Source organism: Eulemur rufifrons, chromosome 27 (assembly GCF_041146395.1).
Source record: "Eulemur rufifrons isolate Redbay chromosome 27, OSU_ERuf_1, whole genome shotgun sequence".
Classification (NCBI taxonomy): domain Eukaryota; kingdom Metazoa; phylum Chordata; class Mammalia; order Primates; family Lemuridae; genus Eulemur; species Eulemur rufifrons.
This window is the reverse complement of record NC_091009.1, coordinates 19,187,504-19,201,660: the sequence shown is the minus strand read 5'-3', so window position 1 is coordinate 19,201,660 and position 14,157 is coordinate 19,187,504.

Genomic DNA, 14,157 nt, shown 5'->3' with positions numbered 1-14,157 from the left:
CTAGGAAGCTATTAAGACAATCTATGTAGTGAAATTTAAAATCATAGTATTTCTGATTTTTGGGTGGTGATTTTAATTTCAGTTAATCTGGCAAATAAAAAAATACCAGATTTCTACTTTTATATTATTTCCTTTTATTTACTAAGTAATATAAATGATGACATAGGTTTATTTTAAGTGTTAGGCTATTTTTGCATGAGAGATTTACTGAATTGGAAATTCTCATGTTTAACTTATACAATGAGACATAATTTCTTAGGAAGCATATTAGACATGTTTTAGTCTCTCTCTCTCTCTTTTCTTTTCTTTTTTCTGAATATTGGAGGTAGCTTAAATTCTCTTATGGACTGCCGCACCAGTGAAAAGAGGGAGTTAGGCGAGTAATCTGCGTCAGAATGTTGCATCTGATTTGAGACTTGATTCTATATTGTTGCCTTAAAACTTATTAAATTGGGTGACTTTTAGCATCTAGTTGTTAAAAAGAGGAGAGAAAGTAAGACTGTTTAATATCATTCCAAAATTTCTTTGAAACTCAGCCCCAGATCTAATGTTTTTAAGGGAATTATTTAATAAATGTGATATGTTTCTTTTTGAAAAGATCTATCCCTTTCTCCATTTTTCCATAATAAAAATACTTCCCTCCTACCATCCAGTGGCATATACTTGCATCTGTTACGTATTGAAGGATAATGCTCCCCCAAATACTATGTGCTAGAGCAGAGATGTTTATATTTTCAAACCCATTTGAGTGTTGCAGTATTACATGTCTAAAGTTAAATTAGTCCATGGCCTGGCAGTTGTTATATAATGAAGGTGTACACTTAAGATATCAAGTAGTTAAAACAGCAAAGCTCAAAATACATTTTTTGGATTTATCCTAACTTTTGAACTTTGGTGTCTTATTAAATTACAGAACTGCCATTTTGTCATTTTAATATAAATAAATGTGAAAAAATATTCCTCAGTAGTAATACAGGAGTGCTAAATATCCCAGTATAACTTAACACAGAAAAATATTCCAATATAACTTATTTATAATAGATAATTTTGGAGAAAATAATACGTGCAGCACCTAACCATTTTTTTTTAAATTCCCAGAACTAAAGATTATACTTTATTTTTTGTTATTAATCTGTTTCTGGGTTATATGCAAGTTCTACAAAAATTTTTTTGAATACTACATTCAGGTGTTAGAAATGGATAAACAACTTATTTACTAAAAGGTTGTTTTGAAACATATATTTATTTTATAGTCCTTCCTTTAATCTAGAAAAATTGAACAAGATTTTTAAATTGAAAGTAAGGAAGGGAATATTTGCGTACTTTTTTCATTCAGAAATTATTTTATTCCAAAGTAAAATTGAGTTGCCATCATAAGGGAAAAAAATAGTATAACTTACGTTAGTAGGCATGAAGTATACATAAATCATATGGAATAATTTTTATCATCTAGATGAGATGTCTCCTATGTATTAGTATTTCTGTATCTTGACTGTAAAATATTTAAGCAAAATACCATCGTGTATAAATGTAAATCTAAGGATGAGCATATTTGAGACACCAAGTGCCTATCTTTAGATGAACGTTTTAAGTGGTCTAGCTCTATCACCTGTATCCTAAATATTTTACCTACAACATTTAAATTCTTCTGATATCAATCAGATAATCTGCATCTATTCCATCTTTTTACACTGTCTTTTGATTTTTTTAAGAAGAGGTGAGAGAAAGAACCTGTAACCTCCCTCCCTCATGTATTTAAGCATAATATTAGGATTTTATTTTTGATAACTAGGGTAATACAGTAGTAAAGAGGTTGCTTTTCTTTGTTAAGAGAGAACCACAGAAAATAGGAACCAATAATTTAAAAGTATTATCTTATTCCCTTATTCCAAATATCTAGAATGTTCTAGGTATTTGGATGGCTGGGGTGAATGTTCTCAGTATTTGGCATAGTTTAGCATTAGTTGTTAATTGTTTTTTTCTTACATCACTAAAAATGTCTTTAATGCAGATAGAATAATCAATAAATAATTATTCTTTGAGACTCTTATCACACCCCTCTGTTGTTCCCTCAATGCCTGCTAAGTCTATTTAAAAAAATTTTTTTTTCCGAGATGAAGTCTCACTGTGATGCCCAGGCTGGAGCACGGGGGCTGTTCACAGGTGCGATCATAGGTCACTGCAGCCTTAAACTCCCGAGCTCAAGCAGTCATCCCCAGTTAGCCTCCCAGTAGCTGGGACTACAGGTGCTGGGCTGACCTCTTTTTTTATTGTTAAATATACATAACATACAATTTAGCATTTTAGCCATTTTTTAACTACATAATTCAGTGGCATTAAGTTCATGCCCATTTTTCTGCAATCATCACCACCATCCATCTCGAGAACTTTTTAATCATCCCATACTCTGAAACTGTGACCATAACTCCCCACTTTGCACCCCTCATCCCAACCCCTGGCAACCACCATTTTACTTTTGGTCTCTATGAATTAGACTACTTTAGGTAGCTCATATAAGTGAAATCATACAATATTTGTTCTATTATTTCTGGGGTATTTCACTTATCATATCTTTAAAGTTCATCCGTCTTGTAGCATGTGTCAAACTTGAGCCCAGGAGTTCAAGGACAACCTGGGCAACATAGCAAAAAAGGACAAAATGTCAACAAATGTAGTTTAAAAATTTCACTTGGCTTTATTTGTGATTCTAAAATCAGGCAACACTTCATTCCGTAAAATAAAATAAGTGTTCCTGTTAATTAAGTGCTGAAATTTGAAGGACAAAGATAATACTTGTTTTGGACTTGAAAATGACTTAGAATTATCTTAGTAGTTTAGCCTTTAGCTTGGAGTTAGAATACTTAATTTACTTTCAAGTTACCTACAATTCTGTATTGCTCAAGCTCAATTATTGAACTGATTGCAAAATATACCTTGGAAACCCTTTGGATAGATAGTTCAGAGGCTTACCATCAATACTTAGAGCCTAAAGTGACCTAGAAGGAGGTTTTGGAAAGTTTATTTGAGGGCAAGTTCAAGGTCTTTAAATATTTTGTGTCTTTTAAAGCAGATGGGTGAAGAAAGGGATGTATAAATTCTGGGAAACCTCTGAGGGCTTTTTAATCAATGTGTTTTGCACATATGGATATACTTAATATTCAGTGGCCACGAGCTAAACCAGTCCTGCTACCTATGCTGGTCTTGAGGCCATGTGAGTATAGTACTTCATTATAAAGCAAGCCATTGGATTACAGTTTATAGATGCCTAAAGATGTCCTAATAAAATGTACAATAGCAGAGAAGGCATAAGGTTGACATGAACAGAAACACGGGCAAATTGAAAACATAAATCATGTTGCCAAAGAGTTAAAGAAATTGTAAGAAAATGCCTGTAAAAGGCATAACCATTTCTATAGAAAAGATAGTAGATCAAATAAGCTGGAACTTCTGCGTCCTTTAAATAACTCTCTTCCTCCTTATATGTATTGATTTTTGTTATTTTTATTTCAGATTTTTATTAATATGTGATAAAAGTGTCATAAATGAAATGGGAAGGAAGTTTTATTTTTTCAGGGTCTTTTAATAACTACAGAGTACCCTTATTATACTTAGTATGTTGATGTCTGTGCAACATGAGTTTCATTTTTAAAATAAACATTTGAAAATTCAATATACAGTTGACCTTTGAGCAACTCGGATTAGGGGCACTGACCCCCATGCAGTTCAAATTCGTGTTGTTCAAGGGTCAACTGTATTTTTATGTATTTTTAACATTTGTGATTTCTTAAGGAAATATGCACGTGTGTGGTTATAAAATAGCAAATTGTGCATTTTTTACTTAGGAGTGAAGTAACTTTAGCTACTCTGGCTTCTAGACTTAAATATCTTAATAGAATTAGAAAATTAAATGAAACTTTCACATGGCATTGATTGAGCTAGAATTATTTCAGTGATTTGTTTATGGAAAGATAAGGGATCATTTGAAACCTATAAAGACCAAAAAGTTGACTCTTCTCTTCCCTTTTAAAGTAAAATTCCTGCAGTAAGTTCTCACTGTATTCTTTGAGAGTAGTGTGACAAGTTAGTTGAATGGTGAAATAAATCCACCAGGACTTAAAAAATTCTTATCTTAAAAGATAAGCTTTTAAAAAACTTGTTATAATGGAATCTGGGTTGCACATTAATAGGGGTCCTAGAATAATGAAGCTTGTCTAGAGCTGTGAATATTATAATTTCTCAATACTTTATTGATATTTTAGCTTCATTTTTATTTATTCAAAAAAAAATTTATTGAATTTTTTTTTTCAGTTGAGGGAAGCAGAATTCATTCTGCTCTTTCCTCAGATTCACCTATTAGGATCAATGTGATTGATAATCGTTTCCACTTTGCGTGCCAGTGGTAGGTATAGAGGCTGTGAAGCCCTGTAGATATTATGATTGCGAAGACTATTTGAGGTGAATTGGCAGTAAGAACAAATTTTGGAAACAGGAGAGAGAACTACTCCGTGCCTACAAAAAGCTCTCTTATTCCTTCCCCAAGAAAACAGGAGTCTGAATTTTGGCCAGCTGGGTGGACGAATCTTACTGACTTGCAGCAGAGGTAGGCCTGGTGATTTTTTTTCAATGGGTGAGCTTTTCTGAAACTTGATTAAATATATTAGTCAAGGGGGCCCATGAACAGACTTAGAAATAGAGTGATGTTTGAGTTGGATGATAAGACATTTAGAATTATAGTTGATGTTTTAACAAAATGCTGCGTTTTAATGAATCTAATTAGAATTATATAGATGTAAGATATATGCTAACAGTTCTTAAATAATCTTGGATTCTCTAAGGAGTGTTTTCTGGCTTAAAGAACCACAGATTTTTCATCTAGTCAGCTAAACATAATTTCAGACAATTAGGATTTAGTGCTTTTTATCTGGATGTGTGGCAAACCTTTTTAATTTTATATTTCTTTGTTAAAAATATTTCGTCTAGAATTGCTCATCTCCTTTCTCCCTCCTTTTTGCCCTCCCTCTCAATAGGAGGAACACACATTTAGCTTCCTATTAAATGTTCTTTGGTTTTCAACTGAATAAGGTAAGCAGGGATATATGTCAGAGGAGTAGGCATAATTCTTTATAATTTTAATCTCTGTAAATTAGTGCTGTCTGATGGGACTTCCTGTGATGATAGAACTAGTATGTCTGTGCTGTCCAGTACGGTGGGCACTAGCACAAGTGGCTACTGAGCATTTCAAATGTGACTAGTGATATGGAGGAACTAAAAAAAAAAATTTTTTTGGTACTGATTGACAGTTTTCATACTAAATTTTTAATTTTACCTAATTTTAATTATTTTAAAATTTAAAAGCTATATGTAGCTGGCGGATCTACGCTGACTGTGAAGAGAATAAAGTTATAGATCATATATTTAGTCTAATAAAAAAACCAGCAAGTTTTGGGATCATAAATCTACCTGAGCTTTTAGATGCAATTTAGGCATATCCAAATATCGGTACAATTTTATAGGTCGAATTGTAGCTGCTTACGATTAAGTTATATCCTGGGGTAACTATTGTCCTTAAATGTTAGGCTGCTGTTAATAACAAATAGTAGTTGGGCTTTTTTTTTTAGCATTATTATCATCTGAAGCTTTTAGAATTAATATATCAAACTTTAAATCTTAACGCTGTTCTAAAAAAAAATAGGTTTATGATGTACCAAAAGGCCATATTGAACAACAGATACCATGTAAATAGTGAATTCTCATATTTTGGACTTATATCTGGGAATCTACTTATTTAGGAGGTTTCCTGAGGAAGTGCCTTTAGTTTCAGGACCCTACAAGTTGTCAAATAGTCCCAGTCTATTCCAGCACACACTCAGCATACTGCCAGAGCAACTGTAGATTGCATATTTGGGCAAAAAAAACCAAACCAAAACAAAAAACCCAAAGAGTACAATGACCATTATTAGCATGGCCAGTTTAAAATGATGAGGTGTTAACCACATTTGTATAAATAACAGTTTCTCTAACCCCTGAATCATTATCCTGCATTTTTAATGCAATCGGTTCATAAACATCAAAGGAAAAACACCAAATTTGTATGGGGTCAGGACCAACTGGGGCTCTGAATGGAGAGACAGCTGAGAGCTGTGTCCATATGTGTGGGTGGCCTTGCAGCTGTTGATTCACCCTCGGGCCACTAGACAGTTGCCTCTTTGCACTTGCAGAACCAGACTTCAATCTTAGGTAAAAATATATCCCCTCCAATGGAAAGGACATAAACAATGGATTGACATCAGCTCTGAAAACATCAGCGCGGCAGCCAGACACAGCAGTTGCTCTGAAATACTAAGTATTACCAAGCATAACATCAGGGCTGTTTCTACACAATAATATTTGTCTTTGTACAATAACACTGGGTTCTGTTAAGTGTATTATAAATATAAAAGCTCATAGTCTGAAAGGGGTTTACTGTGATGATATTCTTCTCTATAAATGGCAGGAACAGTAGGAATAATTGGATTGCATGACATACAACTGCCATATCTTGGTCTTCACTAGGGCTCCCAAATATCCTAACAGTAAGTTAAATTATATTTATATTGGACACTTTAAGAAATATCGGCATTCATTGTTAGATGAAAGACAGCATAATTTTGGGATCAGAACTGAGTTCAGTTTGGAGTCTATTAGCTATGTGTCCTTGTACGAATTTCTTAAACTCCTGAAGCTCACATGTAAATCCAGTATAATGATAAATGGTTTATATTGTAAGGATTAGAATAGCGTATGCACAGTGTCTAGCACAGTGCCTGATACATAGATGTTAAGAGATGTTCTCCATTATGGCATTTGGAGGACCTGGTGTGTGGCAGGAGATTTGTCATTCATTTGTGATCTATGTAATTGTAAATATCCTTCTAGATAAAGGGTTCCTTTCACAAAAACTTGAAGTCTGTCAGATGGTAGATACTTACTGAGACCTTTTAATTCTACTTCTGGAAATCCTCTTCAGGAAAAGCTCCTGATTACAGAAAATACCGTGTGTATAGTATTATAGCATTGTTTTTAATAGCAAGAAAATTTTAAACAATGTATAGGTTCAGTGATATGTGGACATTTTTCATAAACTATGGTACTTCTACTTTTCTACCACCATTTAAAATGGTGGCTGTGAATACCAGTAAAAACCCCATGTCAAGGATATATTAAAAAGCAAGGTTAAACACATTACAGATAGTATAAGTAAATTTTTTAAATGCCAAAAATGCATGAAGTGAATATAAGAATATAATATTTTTTTAAAAGAATATAATTTTTGACAGGTCTCACATTGAATATAATGATCCTGACATTTAATGATATACAAAACCATGTTCTTTTCTAATTACCCTACAATGAATTTTGAACATAAAAATTTGACTCTTTCCCTTCTCATGTGTTACCTGTTTCCTGTGCTTGTTGATTAATAAAAATTTATTTTTAAATGAGAACTTCTGTTTTATTTGTTTAAAAAATGTCATTGCCATTTTAAACCATCTTAATTTTGCATAGTCCCATCAGTTATTCAAGTAAAAGTTGGAATAGGACAAGCAATAATAACAGCATACAGTCATACAACGTTGATTGTATGCCAGATCCTATTTAAGGGTCTTATAATGCCCTTGAACTCATGGTCTTCCTAATAACCCTGTTAGGTGGGTGCTCTAACTGTCCTCATTGTACATGTGAGGAAGCAAGCAATAGTTTTATTTTTTTTTTTTTTTTGAGACAGAGTCTCACTCTGTTGCCCAGGCTAGAGTGAGTGCCGTGGCGTCAGCCTAGCTCACAGCAACCTCAGACTCCTGAGCTCAAGGGATCCTCCTGTCTCAGCCTCCCGAGTAGCTGGGACTACAGGCATGCACCACCATGCCCGGCTAATTTTTTCTATATATATTTTTAGCTGTCCATATAATTTCTTTCTATTTTTAGTAGAGATGGGGTCTCGCTCTTGCTCAGGCTGGTCTCGAACTCCTGAGCTCAAACGATCCGCCCACCTCGGCCTCCCAGAGTGCTAGGATTACAGGCGTGAGCCACCGCGCCCGGCCAGCAATAGTTTTAAATAACTTGCCCAAGGTCACACAGGTAGTATAGCTAAATCCAGGCTGAAGTCACAGAGCTGCTATACACAACAATGATTCTTCACATTTTAGATGATATTAACGTTTTATAGAAAATGAGATTCTAGAAATTGAACTCTGCTCTGGAAAAATAAAAGGGCATTCAATTTTTCAGGCCCGTTTAGGCCTGACATGAACCTATGCCCAGTGGAAGATAGAGGTAGATGCCCTGTATCAAAAAGGTGAAAATATTCCTGGCAGTGGTAAGTTAGAGTGAACGTATCACCCCGGGGCTCATTTTGACTGCTGCTGTCAATTTATTATACACTGTGTTATTGGAGAATTCATTATAGGTCTTGCCTGAGCATGTCTGATAATTAAAACTTTACATTTTCATTATCTAAATGCTGTAGAAATGGAACTACTGTAACTGCTGAAGTAGTGTCCAATAATTGTGTCTATTGGAAATTATACATTGGTTTTTTTTATTACTAAGATAATACTTTGGCTATATGGTTCTGTTTGTCACTTAATGACATTAGATGACTCAAGAGTGTAAGTGGCTGACATGTTTGCTACTGAGAATTTAGATGTTCAAATTATGCTTTATAAATGAGGACTAGACTCTACCTTAGAATGTCATTGTCTAGATCATAGATAAGTACAATTTTATAATTAAGGATGTTCCATTATTATTGCTCTAGCATCTTTTCTAAAAATACATGTTTTACAATATTCATTTGAAAGTATAATTTTTATTTGATGTGCCTTAACATTAAATCAATGGAAAATTATAAATCAATGAATTGCAAATCAATTTATGTTACAGTATGAAGTTGTAAGACATTCCACTGCTCTCCTCTAGGTGGCATGATTTAGGCTATCATTGAATCAACTGATAAAATTTTTTTCCCCCATAACCATAAGTGGCTAGTTTCTGAACAATCAGCATAACTGTGACGTTGATTAGATTTAATTGTTACAACTGATCAAATAACCAGATTGACCTTGTATCAGTCTGTCATTTAATGACCTTAAATAATTTAAAATTATAAGACAAAGACTTCTTAAAGGAACAAATACCAAAAACTTGTCTATAATAACCCAGCAGCTAAAATTGTTTTTGTGCAGGGCTGATCTTCAGGTCATAGTGACATACTCACTTTTGGATTTATTTCTTAGGTTTATGCCACTTGCTAGGGACTGTAAGGATATTGCCTTTGCACTTAAAAGGACACATATTGATATAACTGAAATAATCTGAAGGGAAACCACAAACTGTAGGAATCCTGATCACAAAAATTTTCAAGTTAACAGGAAACAACCCTTTGATTTGTAAGGTTAGCTTTTCAGGTTGTCCCTGGGTTTGTGATGCAGTTACTGTTTATGAAACCAGAAAGATCAACATGTAAAAAGTCAGTATTATGTGAGCTGTGAGCACCAGATAACAAACAGAAACACATGGTTCTTTTTTTCTGTACTGGCACTAAAATGGGAAGGGGGCAGAACTCATATTTTACCTTTGAGATTCTTTGTCTATTTTTCATTTTCCAAAACTTAAAAATGAATTTCTCTGGCTGTATACAGAATACATGAAAGGCTTGTTGTGTTGATCCCCAATTATGATTGTATTTATCCTTCCTGTCTGTGTATCCTTCCTTTCATGGAGCTCAGGAGAATATTGACCTAGCACCTCTTGGAGGCTTCATTTTTTGTGGTAGTACAGGTTTATATTATTAATGCTAAAATTGTGCAAGTAAACATTTTCAAAATATAGCTCCAATAGTGATTTTTAAAATCTGCATAGGTAAAGCAAAAAAAAAAAAAAAAAAAAAAAGGCTTGACAGTATGCAAAATATAGTATCACCATAGTAAACAGAAAAAGATGAAAGTCTAACTGATATATTCATGCAGATTTAGATTTTAAAGTGGCTTCATTTTAAATAGGGTAACTATTGGGAACAGTTGTGGCTTACCCCTTATATCTTAATGTATTTATGAGTGACATCCTCTTTACTCTCACAAATGCATGGATTTGTGTGATAAATTATGTGGTTACTCTAGTTATAAAAACTTTCTTTAAGTGTTAGAACTTTCTTTTCTATCTAAGACTTGAAATAATCATCAGTGAGAGTTTGTGGTCTGGTTTCTAGTTTTATAAATCATAACCATCTATATAGTTGTGCTTTTAAAAATACTGTTGTATGCTTATACTTTTGCTTTTTAAAATACTAGTTTTTCCTTCTATCATAAAAAACTATGTTGAGGTTTTCTTTTTTTATACAATTACTGTTGCCCTTTGGTTTTTGTTTTGTTTTCGTTTTTTTAACTGCAGGTTAATTTAGGCAGTAAAAAGGCAAAGTTGTTTGAAATATAGTTTGGTAACTTTGCTAGTGGAAATTTATTTACACATTTGGAATTTTATCCAATCTGGGAAGCCCACTGAGATGATGACAGACAAATTCATTTAAAGACCACGTATATCTTAAAAAATAATTCTACTTTTCATACACAAGTGAGATTGAATAAAAACAAAAATAATGTCATACTCATTTTAATCATGAGAACATAATTGCATTTTCTCTATCATTTGCCTTCTCTTTTCCTTCCTCATCGTCTACTTTTATTTTTATGTGGCTGAAACACTCCCTTTCTCCCCAGCACCTCAATCTGGCCTCTTGCTTTGTGAGTGTATCTGTGAACTGCTACAATGGTGGGGTAAGTGAAGTAGGGGTAGAGATTCTGTTACAGTGTCACACACTGCCCTTAAAACTAAGGAAAATTCTCCTGCTGGCTTCTTTTTCTAACAGCATTTTATTAAGCACATATCCATACTGTTTTGCTATATGCTAACTATTGCCATATATTCATTTATTTATATCAGTCCCTAAATGCTATCTTAATGGATGAATTTCACCAGGGGCGAGAAACCAGAGGCTGTAACTAATTTCAGTAGATCTTGGGGATGACATTGCCCAGACCACTGTGAGACTGCCTCCCAAAGAAAGATTTTCCTCTTGTTGGAAGTCTCACCCAGAGCTGAAAATGTAGAGATATGAGTGGCCCAGAAGCCACAGGCAGTAACCAATCAGCTAATCATAATTCCAAAGGGTGAGATAATCTTCCCACGGTGTATCATTAGAGTGTGATGAGTTTATCTCTTTAAAGCTGCATATGCTCTGCTTTTTCTTGGCCCTACCTCTCTCTTGCATTTACCCCTTTGTCTTTTACCAACTCTAATCTCTTTAAGCCCTTATTCTCTCTCCTCTTCCTATTTTCCTCTCTGCCCATTCTTCCTTCCTTTTTCATTATCACTCTTTCCTTAGATTAATTGATAGATAGAAAACAATAATTGGGTTACTTTTCATGAGGAAATCACTAACCTTTCCATTTCATTATTCTAAGCACATAAATTTATCTATAGAAATATGTACAGAACATGAGACAAAATATACACCAAACATTGTTTTTGAATTGTGGTATCAAAGATAAAATTGTAAGTAAGAACTTAAAAGGCTTTTTGGTATATTTTCATATTAAAGGGTTATTTTGCATTTATTGTCATTATTTGGAGAAAAATGTAATCAATTACAGGAATTCTATTTATTTCTTTTCCTCACCTTGTTTTTCATGCTTGAAATAATTGGGGAGGCTTTCGAAATTGTTACAAATGAAGTTATTCTTTAATCAGAATTAGGAAAGACCTATTAGATCGTAAGCTTGTGCTGAGGATCCACAGGGGTAAAATTCCAGGGTGGGGATGATAGTTCTGTTTTGTTCAGCCTCTTATAGGAATTACATGTTACTTACGTGAATAGACCCATTAATGAGTATAGAATGGCTAATGGCTGTAATGCAGGCACTCTCTGCCTCACTAATCTGGAAACAAAGAATTCATTTGAGGGTGTTAAATAATAAGGGACCTTAATCTTGAATGCTTAACTGAACTTGGGTAGTCATTTAGTGTTTTATTTACCCAAAGTGTGTTTTCTTGTCCTTTCCTCCTGCAATTACTGGGGGAGCATAATACCATAATGTTTAAAATAATAAACATGTACCTACAGAAACTGCTAGGAGGCATGACCAAAAGCAAATTCTTCTTGGGGTCTTCCCTGGTTTTTAAATTCTATTTGAGAAAGAGTAGAGACCAGATATGCTTTATTATAGATTCCTTACCGGAAATGAACAAGTGGTAGGATAAGATAATGGTAAGTGACATTTAATCAGCATATACTAAGTGCCAGGTTTAGTTATAAGTGCCTTCTGTACCTTGTGTAATTTAATCCTCACAATAATCTTACATGGTTGTTACTATGTTATTATCCCTTGTTTCATAGATGAAGAAACTAATACAGAGTAACTTGGTTAGGATTACAAAGCCAGAAAGTGATAGGAATTTGAATAGGAGAGAGGTCTTGATTTTGGAGCCTGCCCTTTTGACCACTGTGCTCCCCTGTCTCCTTGAGGTAATCAAGATAGTGTAGGTATATTAGTTTAAATACCTTTTTACCACGAAGAGTGTAAAGAGTTCCTAGCATATAATAAAATCTCTATGTAGTGAATGTTTCTTCAATATAGAGATGGAAAGGCCTTAAAAGCATTATTTAATAGAAGAAAGGACTCACTTTTGGTTACCAGGGTGACAGCTCTTGCAGTCTTACCTATTACATCTTCAGAGAACTGCTCACCTGAGAGGTGGAAAGATGCTCCTCCTCTCTGGATATACTCATGCTACTATACTTACCCATAAAGTATCCTCTTATGCATAGGTCAGGGGTCTCAGGTCTAAGGGGTTGGTAAGTAAACAGTAAGTGTTCAACAGACTGAGTACTATGAACAACAGTGTTTATGTTGGGAAGGAGGATGATCATCAGAAGAATTTACGGCTTAAGTTGTTTTCCTAGAAGTGATGTAAGTGGACTTTTGCTGCTCAGTCTACATTTGAATATGAATCTTTTTAGCCTAAGATGTATCTGTGTGTATACCGAGAAGGTAGTCTGTGAACACTGAGAGATACTCACTGGCTTGTGGGGAAGTTGAACCTATGTCAAATATGGCAATAGCTAACTCAGGTAACCAGCCATATTTCAAAGCAACACCTTCACTCAGTAGCTCTCCTTTGTACCTTTTGCTCTATGTTCTATAATTGCCCCAGGTGTAGGAATGTCCTTTTGTCCTTTCTGTAGAGCTAGATTACTGCAGTTCTCCAACAGAACTCAAAGGGATAACTTAACTTGGTGGAACTACTAGTCTGACAGTAGCCCTCGTGATTTTATTTTGCTTTGGTTATTGGGATGGTAGCTGGTGGTCTAACTCGTTTCAAGTTGCTTCAATTCAAAACTGGCCTCAAGGAAAGGAACCTGCTGATGCTGAGTTATACATAATTTTCAGAATTATTCAGAAATGAGTTGGAACAATTCCTTTATTCCAGATTTTTTTAATGTATGTTAATAGGGGAAAACAATTGCATGTTCAAGGGAATTGAGAAAATGCTGGGTTAAAAAAGCTAAAAAGTTTTCTGCAGGATTCCCAGAGCCTTTAACATGATAATGGGAATTACGCATCTGTAAGATGGCAATAGAGTACCCAGTATCTCCCAGACTTACTTGACCCCAGAAGCCCTGTTTGTTAGAACATATTCTGGGACCTGGGTTTCTTAGCAGTATATAGTAGGTAGGAACATAGGCAATGGATCCAGATTGCAAAACAAAGTACTTCTTTGTACCTCAGTCTCCTTGTCTGCTAAATATGGATAATAATGATACCTACATTATAGGGTGGTTGTGAAGATTAAATCATTGTGTATATATATATATATATATATACAATATCACTAACTATAGTATATGTTAGCTATTGTTATTACTATTTATTCAGCCCTCTATTTACTAATGATATAGGCTCCATACACATCTAAAGGGTAAGTTCTAAAAGTTGTAGAAAGTTTTTTTGTGAAAAGTCAAAACTAGGGAACATCTGAACTAGGGAATAATACAAAGACCTTGAGTTTGGGGGAAGCTCAACAGAGTTTCCAGTTTAAATCATCTGCCTGGTCAGTATGGCTAGA